Raw genomic sequence first — 14,512 nt, forward strand, 5'->3', positions numbered from 1 at the left:
GTTAACCATCAGGAAAATATAAATCAAACCACATGCGATGCTACTTCACACCCAGTAGGGTGACTCTAATTCAACAGACAGATAATAACAAGTGTTGGCAAGGATGTGCAAAAACTGGAATCTTCTGGTGGGAATGGACTGTGGTTCAGCCACTCTGGAAAACCGTCTGGCGTACCTCCGATTGTTAACACTAAAGTTGTCATATGACCCAGAAATTCTACTCCTATGTTCCCAGGAGAAATGAAGACATGTACACAAAAACTTGCACATCAATGTCTGCAACAGCATTATTCATAATATCTCCAAGGTGGGAAAAATCCCAAGTGCCTGGTACATGCGTTAGATCACTTGGGTCTCCCATAGGCTTTAGGGAAGGGGTGTACTCTCATTCCCATTGTGCAGATGAGGCAACCGAGAAGCTCCAAGAGGGTAAGGAGCTTGTTTAAAGTTAGGGGGTCAATAAGAATTTGTAGGGGAGCAATAGCTCAGGTTTTTCCTGTAGGCTTTGAGGATGGGATGTTAACTTCATTTTTTGGTTAACAGAGGAACAATCAGGAAGGTTAAATGCATGGCTCACAAATATACGGTAGGAAGCTTCCAGCCAGTTCCACACTTCTTCATGTCTACCATTAATAGCTGCTCATTCTGAACAGCTTCAAATGTCACTTAGAAACCTCTTAAATGACAAGTCTCTGAATGCCTTGAAAAGAAAATGAGGGCAATTCCAATGCACACAGCAGCAACAGAACACGTGCCGAAGAGCCCTGAATCTCCACCATCTCCCTCCTACTTGAATGGGCAAAATAAGGCATTTTAAAAACTTTTCCTACACACCAAAGTACAATCAATGACCCTGGGGTAGATAGCTTTTCTTTAGGTCTCTTGATACTCCTCTATCTTTTTCATAATAAGAATATTACTTTGATAAGGGGACAGGTTTTAAATTACATTAAAAGGATTTGGACTGTACTTTGGAACACCTAGCCTCTGTAACTCTATGCCTTTAAATTTTTTCACGTCCTGGACTAATGAAGGTTGAATCTGAAAATTGGCAAAATACATTAGCAGTTCAGATCCTAAATTTAGATTCTAAGGGTGAATACCATGTGTCAACTGCACACGCAGAGAGGAGGCAGGGCGATTTGGCAGGCTGGATCACGTCCCTCTAAGCCAGCTAACAGGCATAAAGGAACCTGAGCTTTATTCCCTTGGCAGTGGAATCAGAGATTGGGTCCTGATGGGCTTCATTCAAAACAACACCAACAGATTTTCCGTGAGCATTTTAGCTCCATAAATAACACTCTTGCATTGCAGCATAATGAGGTAGGGAAGAGAGAGGATTCTGGAATCTCTACTCCACCCCCCTACTCTCTTGCTATGTGGCCCTGGATATATTGTTCAACCTCTCTGTGCCTCAGTTTCTCCATTCACAAAATGGAGACCTCAGAGGGTTGTTGTGAAAATGAGGTGCGTCGCTACTAGTGCCACACTCAGGAAAATGATTATCTCACAGTAAGCATACAATGCATGGGAATATTCCTTGTTATAACAGAAAATATGGGTAATCAAAAAGGAAAAACGATCCCCCACATTTTCCTTTTAGAAAAAAATAGGCAAAAATCAACCCATCCATCACCTGCATCACTGCTAGTTAGAAATAATCACTATTAGCTTTGAGGAGTTGTTTTCAAGTAGACTTTCAGTCTTTATTCTTATATGCTATGTGTGAGCTATCTTCTTTCTTCGTTTGTTTGGAAATAGTTCTGTATACTTCACGTTGACTTTGTCCCTAGGGCTCAGCAAGCTGAATGATCTGTGTAAAAGATCCTTCATTCAATCAACAAACATTTCTTGAACATCTGCCCTGTGCCGGGCACAGTTCTGGGTGCTGAGAACAGAGCTGTGAACCGACCAGGAAGGACAAAGGAGTTCTTGCAGCCAGAGACCTGACATGCTAGTGCAGAAAAGAAGCAAAATAAATCCTTGAAATCCCGGGTGACTCAGAGGATCTAAACACTTAAAAATTATCAGCCAGGGACCGAGTTAAATGCATCACCGTCAGAGAGGCTTCGTAAGGGCAGGACCACAGAGAACCGCACCACCTCGCGCATGCTCCATGGAGGGAGCGTGGCTTCCGCCTCCTAGACCTCGTCCGCCCACATCCTCCGTGGCCCTGGGGATGGAGGGCAGCCACCATGCATGTCTTCCTTCCCCAAGTCCGTGAGGAAGAGCAGCATCAATTCCAAGTCCCTGATCCATCCCCACCCACAGGAGCGTGTTGTGACCCACCGTAGAAGCGGGCAGTGCTTTGTGACTCACCTGCAGGTGAGATGGGGACAAGCAAGCGGGGCGGGGTGGAGTGGCAGGCAGGGTTCACGGAGAGGGTGCCAGAAGCAGAGCCTGAGGGAGGAACCGTGGAGGCAGGAGGCTGGGCCCTCCTGTGACTGCAGCAGTGGCCTTCCTGAGCTGATCCACGTGCCGCACGATTCGCCCGTTTGTCGTGCACGTCAGCGGTGTTTAGTGTGTTCTCACTCGTGCGACCATTAACGCTACCTGTTTTACAACAGTACCTCGCCTGGCAAAGAGGCCCCGACCTTTGGCGGTTATCCCCTCAGTCCTCCGGCCCCAGCCCTAAGGCCACGACTCTCTGCCCCCTAGATCAGCCCCATGCCTGCGCTGGACAGTTGGTGTCAATGGCATCATGCAGCAGGGCCCCGCGTGCAAAGTGCTTTCCAGGCTCATCTGCGTGCGGCAGGCCTGGCCTTCCCTCTCCACTGTGGTGTGACCTCCAGCACTCCTCTTGCACTTTCCAAGAGCGTGAACTCCCCCTCTCCACAGGGAGACGCACAGGCAGTGTGAGCACAGCAAGCAGGGCCGTGGTGTGGCTGTGAGGCGTCCCCCCAAAGGTCCTGTGTCAGGGCAGGGTGTCAGGAGGGAGCTGCCTGGACTGTAGGCGCTGGAGCTCACCAGCCCACCCTGGCTGGCAGGGACCCACTGGGCAGCAACCGTGGGCAGGTGGGGTGTGGCGGAGGAGGTGGGTCGCGGGACATGCCCTGGGAGGGTGCGTCTACCCTGCACCCCCTTCCCCTTGCCCTCCCTGCTCCCTGGCCACCACGAGTGGACCAGCTTCCCTCTGCCACCCTGTCTTGAGGCAAGACGTCCTGCTTTATCTTGATCCTAGAGCAATGGAGTCAGCCGACCAAGGACTAAGTCTCTGAAACCGTGAGCTCACACGAAACTTTTCCTCCTCTAAGTTTTAGTCAGATATCTTCGTCCCAGCAATGAAAACCTGATGAACCCAGGTGGTAAGTTCTCAATTTCCTCAGCCCTGTCACTTCCTGTCACTGCGCGACCTCGGACACACAGTTTCCTGCCCCGCACGGTGGGAGTTCCCACTCATTCAGCCTGCTGTGAAGATCAGAAATAACAAACATGACGTCCTGGCGTGTAGTAGGCACTCGCGACTGAGGACCAAGGACCTCTGCAGACAGCAGCGTCTGGCAGCTCAGGGTATGAGCAATGCCATCCTGCGGCTGGGACCAGACGTGACACCGCAGGTGCGATTTCCCACTGCCCCGCCCCCTGCTAGTTACAGCTTTCTTTCCGAAAGTCACCTCTGGGTGTGACAGACCCAAATGTCCTTTCCCGCTTGCCCCTGCCCCCACAGGGCTGGGGATGGAACCCAGGGCCTCGTACATGCTAGACAGTGCTCTACCACTGAGCCACACCCCAGCCACCGGCAGGTTCTCTGGAACCCCAAATACCCAGTCCACACTTGCTTCCTCTCCACCTCGACCTCTAAACTTTCAGAGCCACTCTCTGGACTTAGCTATCCTACCCAGCTCTCCTCAACCTCACCATTCTTGCCTTCAGTCTTGAGATCAAAGTCCCAAAGTCAACACCCACCATGGGGACAACAGCAGTAGGTCTTTCTGGGTCTGGAGCTGCCCAGCAGGAAGCCCCTTCCTGGAAGGGAAAAGTTTCCTCAAAAGATACTCTCAAAAGATACTCTCTTTTGTTGTTGTAGACATTTCCTGATCCATCCCTTCCATTTGCCAAAGCAGAAGGCAAGGCCCACCCAGTTAGCAAATTGCAGAGTTGGGCCAGGAACTCAGATCCCCTAAATTTTTATTCAAATGAGACTGCATTGGTGAGAAAAGTCATGCGAAGGAAGATTTTGAATCCAAAGTTATTACTGGGATCCTGTAGTTAATCCACAGTATTAGGGTTTTGCTGAAGTGGTTATGATATGTTCTCTACTAAGAATAAACCCACATAATCACCTTCTCTGGTCTCTGACCTGACCCAGCCTTGAGAACCACTGCTATAGGTCAATTACCTGGAATAAAATCTTCCTTTTTGCTGACATCTTGAAAATGATATTAAAACCAAACACCAATTACTGACCATTCACTTTGTGCTGGCTGCCTGTTTATTGCCACACCTGGCTGTCTTACCACGGGAGCCCTTTGGGACAGGTCCTGATTGTCCCCAGGTAACAGAGGAGAAAACGGTCTACAGAGTAGGAAGAACTTGCCGGTGGGCCTCTCTGGTGGTAAGAGGCAGGAGCCAGGTTCTGTCAGCTCCCAAGGCCAGGTTTAATCGTGACTCTTAATAATCGTATGTTGAACAATTTGCCTAACGATAATAATATTTTCCTTTTGTTGATCACTTATGAGCCAGATGTATTCCAGTGAATTTAATCCTCGTATAAACCCTGCCCAGGGCCGGGGATGTGGCTCCGTGGAAGAGTGCTTGCCTAACACCAGGGAGATCCTGGCTTCAACCCCCAGGACTGCCGACCATCAGACAAAAGCCCACAGTGTGGTTACTGATGTTATGTTGCCACTTCTTGCTACACAGTCACAGAAAGATGCAGCCACCTGCTCAAGGTTGCCTAGATGAGAAATAGTGAACTGACTCCCGCCTGGTCATGACCCTTCCAGAGCCTCCTAGATTTATCTCAATCTTACAATAACCTTCTGCATCTGCATAATTACAAAAAATAATACCAAATAAACAGATGGCAGAATGAATCTAATGAGGTTGGCAGTGCTCATTTGCATAAACTTACATTTAGGATCTTGAACTTTGGGAGCAAACCATTAAGAAAGGAAATCATCTTTTATTTACTTTTTTTTTTTTGAAAAATATTTTTAGTTGTAGGTGGACACAATGCCTTTATTTTATTTATTTAATTTGATGTGGTGCTGAGAATTGAACCTAGTGCCTCACACATGCCGGGGCTACTACCACAGAGCTGCAACCCCAGCCCCAATTTTTTTTTATTTAGGAGATGTTGCCCAGGCTGTCCTTGAACTCCTGGACTCAAGGGATCCTCCTGTCTCCCACTCCTGAGTAGCTGGGACTACAGATGGGTGCCATTGTGTCCTGCTTCTGTTACTTTTTAACCTCATCAGAACAGTCTAGACCTGCAAGCATTTCAATAGCAGGCCTGTTCTATCTGTGCAGAACTTTTGCCAATTTTAAATGAAAAGACATGTGTGAAAGTTGATGTCATCCAAACACCCCCACGCGCTGGGTGAGTCTTAAAAATAGACTTGATAGAAGTAGTACCAAGTCATGAACTCACCAGATACCTCCTGATCAAATGTGTAATTCTTTCATGGGTTAAAATGGAGAAGGAACTAAGGTTTGAGGAGACAAGAAAGAAAAAGATTTAAATGAAAGTGAGAGATCTATAGATCTATTTCTTCTTAAAGCAGGATGGTGTTATCAAAACAATGACCTCATTTAGAATCATGACAAGGCATAATAATTCTTATTTTACGAGTAGGGAAGATGAAACACAAGGATTACATCACCCATCAAAAGTCCCACAGTGTGTTGGTGGCATTACGTACAAATTAAGGCAACATTTTTGGATGATAATTTGGTGATTGCTGTCTAAATTTAATATATGCAAGTCCTTTGACCTTGCAACTCCACTTCTCTGAGCTTTTCCCACAGAAATACTTCTATAAGTAACAAGAACATGTCTACAAAAGTGCTTTTGGAGCAATGTTCTTAATACAAGCCAAATACCCATGCGAAGGGATTGTTAAAGTGTGGTACGGGCCTGTCATTCTTAAGGAGCCACTAAAAATAATGAGATAGACCCGCATGCATTGGTGTGAAAAGATGTCAATGATATGTTGCCAAGTGAAGAAAAAGCAAGTTGAAGTACAATAACTATAATATGTAGAGATATGCATGCATATAAATATTACATGCTGGTCGGCAGATGAAACTGCAGGCCCACACACTTGACAATGGTTGTCTCTGGAGAACAAGTCACGAACACTGGACCTTCCCTGCGCCTGAGAGCTTCTGCTCATACTCACAAAGGGTCTCAGCTAATACCAGAAGCACCTCCTGAGCCACAGGCTGGAACGTTCCCTGTGCTGGGTCCCCGTGGGTGGCAAAGCCCTTCTCTGCTCCTCATCTGTAGACGGGCAGGGGATTTGGATGGAGGCAGACAGGAATGCCCTCCCCTTGTTCACCTGATCTTGCCTTCCTACTCTAACGAAAACGTCTCCCCAGACTGTCAGGTATAGGTCCTGCAGACTTCAGGTGGGGGACTCAGCCTCGCCTGCCAGGGAACCTCCCCTAGACCTGTGGCCTGCAGTCATTTCAGTGTCCACGTGGGGCATTGCCAGAAGCTGCAGCTGTCCAGCTGGGGGCCAGCAGGTCTCCTGATGGGAGGCTCTGCCCTGGACACTTGGGTTCCTGGGTGGCCGAGGCTCCTTGGCATCAGGCAGATCTGGGTTCAAATCCCTGGTCTCTGGGCCTGTGGGCTGTGACCCTGTGCAAGTCCTGAATCCTCCCAACCCGTTTCCACACCTGTGTTCAAAGGTGACATCTCTGAGAGAGCAGCTGTGAGCATCACACTGAAACATGAAGGGCTTAGCATGTGCCCGGCAGGCGCGTGCTTGATCAGTCATGGTCACTCCTTAGCTGCGGGCGTTCTTCTCTGCCCTCAGAGATGCACCCAGGACAGCTCAGGAAGAAAAGAACATCCTCAAGCCACGAGCAGGTGGGGTAGCCAAGGTGAGGTGCTTATTTCTTTTTATATTTTTGTGGTGCTGGGGTGGAACCCAGGGCCTCACGCAGGCTGGGCAAGCGCTCTACCACTGAGCTGCAACCCAGCCCAAGAACATCCCTTAATCCATAGGCAAATCCTAATAGTGAGGACTGGCCATACAATCTAAGTTTAAAATGGGGGAAACAACCTCTACCTTCTATCCCTTGCTTGGGCTTCCACCTCCGCCCTCTGCATGGAAAACACTGAAGGATGGAGTCCATGGTGCTACGCCCTGTCCTCTTTATGGCCGAAAAAACAGGTTTCAGTTCCAGGAAGCGGTGTGCGTCCAGGAAACTCTTTAATCTTGAGGACACGCTATACCATGAATGCTTCTGTTTCCTTTATTGTTGTGGCTTCTAGGAAACCCAGGGCCACATTTCTGTTTATCATAGGAACATTTTGATGCCATTATTCGCATTGCATAACATGTTAGGGATGGGCCCAGTATTTCCTCACCACGGGCTTGTTCTTTTTTCTTATAGACACTGAATTATGTAACAGGTTGTATTTCCTCTTTGTCTTGTTTCTATGAAACCTCTACGTTGGCCAAAGGGTACAAACTTTCAGTCCTAAGAGGAATTAATTCTGTGAATCTAATGCAGAACATAGCAACTATTGTTAATACTGGATTGTTTACTTGAAATTTAATAAGACAGCAGATTGTAAGTGTTCTCACCGTCCCCCCCACTCAAATGATGTGTTAATTAATTTGGTTGTGGTAGTCATTACACAATGTATGCATGTTAATTCAGTTATCACATTGTACACTTAGAACATACACCAATATATACAAGTTTTGTCAGTTAAATATTTTAAAACTTAAAAAATCTCAAGCAAGGCTTTGAAGTAAGTATTTTACTAACTGCAGTTAGTAGCTTTACTTCTTCCTTAATATTAATTTTTCCTTTACTCAATTGCTGTATTTACCTAAAAATATTATATATTATGCGTTTCTATAACTATGACAAATCTCTGAAGTAGGAAATAAACAATTAAGGAAACAAAAAGTAAAAAATCAATTTCCTTTGACAGGTTAAGCCTCCCCACCCCCTGCCAACTTTTCCTAAAAAAAAAAAAAAAAAAAAAAAAAAAAAATCAAGTGATAAAGTAATTAAGAGATTATTTGTAACTAGGTGCATGCCTGTAATCCCAGTGAACTGAGAGACTGAGGCAAGAGGATCCTAAGTCCAAGGTCAGCCTTGGCAATTTAGTAAGACCTTTTCTCAAAAATAAAAATTAGAAAGGGCTGGGAATGTAGCTCAGTGATAGAGCACTCCTGGGTTCAATCCCCAGTACTGAGAAATAAAGAATGAAAAAGATTATTTGTACACATATAAAAATACATGTACATTATGAGAAATTTATCTGATGGGGGAGTGTGTGTAATATAATCAGATGAGACAGGGAAATTTTTTGTGGTTTCTTTCTCCCTGCTCAAAATTAGATTCCCAAATAAAATGTGCATATTTAATTACAAAGCACATTTAAAAACACTTACTGACTATATGAAGCTAAAATATGCTATTCATCAAGACAGGATTTTTTATTACATCTCAAAAATGACTTAGGCATCTTCTGAGTTGCACTGGCTGACATTCTTAACACACACATTTAAAAATAATCCCACATCTGTCCCAATGCATAGAGACTGGAGGATAATTTCACACCATTTCTGTCCGAGAAGAGAACACTGTTCGGGATGGTGGCCTATGACTCAGAGTAACACGAGACGGGTTATATATGACCATGAATCTACCCGACAGCTGACACTGCCCTTCCTCAGACCCCCTGTCTGCACCGAGGTGCTCCAAGAAATGATCTTGGCAAAAGTTATTCATACTGTAAATACCAGAGGACAATATGGATCATAAAATGATGTGTGTTTGCTGGATTTGTACAAAGATGAAGCTCTTTTTTTTTTTAAATAAAATCAAATTTCATTTGCAATTGTTCCACTATGTTTGATTGCAAGTCTGAAGAAGAGCTAGCCTGTGCTTCACATCATTTTCAAACTGCAGCCCTTGTGGTCTTTGGGTGTCATTGTCATTGTGATGTCACCTTGGCTGGGGACATATTTTTTGGCGTACTGGGGATGGACCCAGGGCCTTATGCTTGCAAGGCAAGTGCTCTCCCTCTAGGCTACGTCCCCAGCCCTGGGGACACAGATTTTCTAACCCTCCACCCTACCCAGATTCATGAGGTTGAAAATGGGAAGTCACTCAAGTGCGAGAGCGGCACAACATGATTCCACTTGGTGAGAACATGAAGGAAACTAAAAGTTCTCCGGCACCTGGTGAGCAGCAGGTTGCACCCTGCTCCTTGTGATTCAGCCCCTCCCGAGAGGCCTCAGTCAACCCAAACACAAGCAAAAAAGAATCCTGGCGCACAGATGATAAATCAGACACGCCATGTGTCTTGCTCAAGAAGATTCTGGGAAGTTCGGGTCTGATGATAGAATCCAAAAGAGTGGCTTGTGGGGCTGGCGTGGGGCTGAGGGGTAGAGCGCTTGACTAGCATGAATGAGGTTCCAGGGTGGCTCCCCAGCATCACAAAAAATAAACCATAGAGAACGGCCTGTCTCTGCGTTTCTCCTCAGAGTTGTTAGAACATGGGACAAAGTAAAGACCTGGGCTAGCCCCATGCCTACTGCTGTGTGACCTTGAGAAAGTTCTCAACCCTTCTGGGCCTCTATTTATTTCGCTCCCTCTCCCTCACTTTCTCTCTCTTTCCTCCTCCCAGTCCTGGGGATGGAACCCAGGGGCGCTTTACCACTGAGGTACATTCCCAGCACCTCCCGCCCCACACACCACACACTTACTTAATCAGACAGGGTCTTGCTAAGTTGCCAGGGCTGAACTTAAACTTGCGATCCTCCTGCTGAGCTTCTGTTTCTTCCTTTGTAAAATGAAGCCCAAAGCTCACACCCCAAATATGTCTGCACAGACGATCTGCTGGGGACCAGGCTTAGTGTGAGGAATTAGACAGACTCAAATGGAGCCGCATGGAGCTCCGCGAGTATCAGAGGAAACCAACACAAAACTGTGGAACACCAGGTATTTTAATCGTGACAATACCTAACACTGATGGGAACGATGTACCAGGACCAAAGATGATCCTTGGAATCCTGTAACAACTGTAGGAGGCAGGTGCTATTATTAGAGCCATTTTATATGTGGAAGAAGAATGCGCAGTGAGGTTACCTAGGTCAGGGTCGCAGGGAAAGAAGTGGTAGTTTGGGTTTCAAGGTCAACTTCAAAATCCTATCCTTCACCCATTAATGGTGCACTTTTATTTTTCAGTCCTGGGGATGGAACCCGGGGCCTCACATGCCTGAGCTCCACCTCCAGACCCCATTTCCTCTCAAGTGGTCACAGGCGTGGAGAGACCTTTCCACAACACAGAAGGGAGGGAGCCCACCACTTCCACACTGGGGCTTTTGCTGAAGACCCTGACTGTTCCTGGAGCCCTTGGAAGGCCACTGGAAGGCCACAGGGCGGCCAACAGCAGGTGGCCGGAGGGACGGACGCTTCCACTCTGCCCTCCCGCTGGCAAGTAACGCTGTTCCATCTGCTCCGCTCTCTTGCTCCACGGCAAGCCAAATCATCCCACAGCAAATCAGCTCCAAAGAATACGGAAAAATAGCAAGAAATAGACACTCTGCACTTCCCTTGACCTTTACACTGATTACAGCCCTGATTGTCTTCCAGTCTTGGCGTCGCGCACGGGAGAGGGGCCGGGCTGAGCCAGCAGCGAGCGCGGCTGCTTTGAGGGATCCCCAGCGGATGTGCTCCTACTCCGCGCAGCCGCCTTAAGGGTGCTGCCTCCTGCCAGCCGCACGGCTGCGTGCGTTGACCTCATTCAAGTTCACTCTGTGCCGGGTGCTATTCTGGGGGTGAGACAGGCACACCTGATCTTTTTCCTCATGGAGCCTACATGCTCGTGGGGAAGACACAAAGCTGCCAGATAAACAAAGAACAGATGCACAATCAAGCGTCAGCCCGACTTGTTGCTCGGAGCTGAGAACTGGACGCTGGATCCTCCTCCACCCCCATATGGATCAAACCAGGGGCTCTCTACCGCTGAGCAACGTCTTCAGCCTTTTTGGGGAGGGTATCGGGGATTGATCCTGGGGCACTTGGTCACTGAGCCACATCCCCAGCCCCATTTTGCACTTTATTTAGAAACAGGGTCTCACTGAGTTGCTAAGCACCTCACTTTTGCTGAGGCTGGCTTTGAACTTGTGATCCTCCAGCCTCAGCCTCCTGAGCCGCTGGGATGACAGGCATGGGCCAATGCGTCCAGCTTCAGCACTCTTAATTTTATTTTATTTTATTTTTTTGAGACAAGGTCGTCCTAAGTTTCCCAGACTGACCTTGAACTTTCAATCCTCCTGCCTCAGCTCCTGTATGTACACCAACCTACCTGCCTTAGGATTCTGTTTTAAAGAGAGTACAAAATAATTGGGGGTCTTACACCTCCTTAGGGTCTGCACCCTGGCTGACTCTCAGCACCTGGGAAGATTAACACTATCATGATGCCGCCCACCCAAAGCCATGATGGAGGAGGTTGAAGCATTGGAATTTTTTTCCACTTAAAAACTTGAAATAATCGTGAATTTACAGGAAAGTTGTAATAATTATACAAAGAACTCCCAGATAAGCCATTTTTTTGTATTTCACCATATTGACATTGGCATTTTCTGTGGGCATATGCACGTGGGTTACATGTTATGTTTCTGAATTACTTAAGACCAATCTGCATATCATGTCCCATGACCTCTAAAACCTTCAGCATGTATCTTAAGCAAGAGCTGAGGGCTGGGGATGTGGCCCAGTGGTAGAGCGCCTGACTAGCAGCTGCAAGGCCCTGGGTTCAATGCTCAGCACTACAAGAAAACAAATAAATAAAATAAGGCAATTTCTTATCTTATGTGAGTTCATGGACCAAAATCAGGGAATTTCATACTGTTATTTATTAACTAATATAAAGCCTGAATTTAAGGTTCAATGTCCTTTATAGAAGTGCCACATTCACCTGCCATGTCTCTTTTGTCTCCTCTCACCTTTGTCTTTCTTGATGGGGGCATTTTTTGAAGAATCAGTTATTTTACAACATGTCCTTCAGTTTGTGTCTGTTTCCTCATTATTTCACTCAAGTTATGGATTCTGGACAGGAACAGTGCATAAGAGACATATCATCCGCACATCGTATCATGAGACACACGAGACTGGTTTGTCCCATTACCTGTGATGCTGATTTTGAGCAGGTGGCTACGCTGAGGGGCAGCTCATAGCTGTCTTTCCTAGGCCATACCAAAGAGGTCTGGCTCTTGGGTAAGGAGACCCCAAGAGAAAAAGGCTGGAGTAGAGGGGGGTCGGGTAGTGGCAGAAGGGGTAGAGCCAGGGCCAGGTCCTCACGGGGGCGGGGGGGGGCGTTCTGCAGCCTGTTGTTTCCTGAGGAAGAACCCAAATGAAACCCACCACGTCGGAGAGCCAACAGGGGCCTGCCTGTCCACAGGTCATGGGTGGCCAAGTGGTCTTGGCAAAGCAGCGGCACTCAAGAGATGATGGTGACAGAAAGCGAAGACATGGATGTCCCTTCGTATCTCCCTCTTTCCCACCCAAACCCACGCGAGGGAAAACGCTGAGAAGAGGAAGGGGCAAAGGCACAAAAGTCCAGACCATTCCCTTCCTGAGCCCAGGCCCACTGATGCGGGGCAGGGCGGGTGGGTGAGCGTTAAATTGGGGTTGAGATTCTCCCAAAGTAGACAAGACTTTGTGAAATCAGAGCATACAGGAAAGACAGGGAACCCATCTAACATGCCATTAAGGGACTGGAAAGAGATTTCAGAGAGGAATTTCAAAGACCATTCTGGGGAGAAAACAAAACTTCTGTTTAGACCATACCATCTTGAGGTCTCTCAATAAACTGGCTCCTGCCCCTCCATCCTTAGTAGGGTAGCCAGGGAACTCCTCTCTGAGGCCACATGTCCCTCCCTGTCTAAAGGACGAGAAGCTGGGGAGGGTGACGTAGAGGATAGGAATAAGAACTGTGGAGCCCTAGGGAGGAAGGCACAGGCATTTTCAAGAACAAAAAAGAGACTGAGGGCTGCAAGCCACTGAGGCGGGTCTGAGACAGGGTGGGCTGGGCCACGTGGGGGACCCAGCGGTCCATGCCTTGTCGTCCCCTGAGCTATGTGTGACTATTTTCCCACAGGTTTTCACATTTGCAAAGTACAACATGGTTATTTAAAAAGATCCCAACACTGTACTTCCTTCCCTCTGGTCCAAATTTCCAAAAATAACTACCGTTGCTTAGACACCTGTTTTCATGTGTCTATCTTTTATTTCAATCAAAAAAAATCATAGCTCAGAACATGTTTTCCATTTGAAAGTGTATGATGAGCCTCCTTCCACACTACTGGTTGGCTGAACCACGGGAGAAGGTCAATATCATGGCCTCCTCCTGGTTGAGAACCGGAATGGTGTTCAGAGTGTATTAAATGAAAAAGATCATAGAACAGAATTCATACAGAATCTCATTTCTAATAAAATTTGAATATATATTTATTTGCATTCTTATACTAGAAAGAGTCATAGCAGGATGAACACTAAAACATCAGCTTTAATGGGTCTAACCCCTTTTTGGGCTACTGCTTTCTTAATTTCCCTACTGTGGATATGTAGTGACTTAAAAGCTAATTTTCTTTTTTTAATGAAGGCAAATAAGACAAAATAGTGACCCTGGTAGAAAAGTGTAACAGGGTTCTCCACAGAAACAGTGCCAACTGGAAATTATAGATGTATGATCTACAGATGAAGAGAGATGGGGAATTAAGGAATCTTAGCTCTAAAGAGGAGTCACTGCAAGGCACTGGCCCACAGGACTGTGCAGATCGGAGAGTCGCACCATCTGCCGTCCTCGAGCTGAAGGTCTGGACAAGCAGCGGGTGTGCTTCAAAGGTCTGGCGCCTGGGAGCCCACGGTGTAGAGTCCTGCTTAGGTCTCAAGGCCTGAGAACCAGGAGTACCAGGGGCAGGAAGAGACCCATGTCCCGGCTCAAACAGGCAGAGTTCATTCAACCTTCCTCACCTTGGACTCTGTTCAGGTCCTCAACAGATTGAATGCCCACCATTACGGTTTAGACACAAGTGTCCTCCCAACGCTTATGCATGAGACAATGCAAGAAGATTTGGAGGTGGAATGATTGTGTTATGAGAGCCTTAACCTAATCAGTGCTTTATCCCCTAGTAGGGATTAACTGGTAACCGAAGAGAGGGTGTAGCTTGAGGAGGCAGGTCATGGGGGCGTGCCTCAGGGGTATAATTTTGTCCCTGGAAGGTGGAGTACACCATTGCATGACTGTGTTCCCTCCCTCTCCCTCTCTCTCTCTCTCTCTCTCTCTCTCTCTCTCTCTCTCTCCCCCTCT

At 47.1% G+C, this 14,512-nt stretch overlaps 1 protein-coding gene across 1 annotated transcript in view; it reads right to left on the minus strand.

Moving 5' to 3' along the window:
- Window positions 1–14,512, minus strand: part of Iqck (IQ motif containing K) — a 117,696-nt gene that overhangs the window by 16,369 nt on the left and 86,815 nt on the right. The window lies entirely within an intron of this gene.

This window comes from Sciurus carolinensis, chromosome 18, assembly GCF_902686445.1.
Source record: "Sciurus carolinensis chromosome 18, mSciCar1.2, whole genome shotgun sequence".
In the NCBI taxonomy this organism is placed as follows: Eukaryota; Metazoa; Chordata; class Mammalia; order Rodentia; family Sciuridae; genus Sciurus; species Sciurus carolinensis.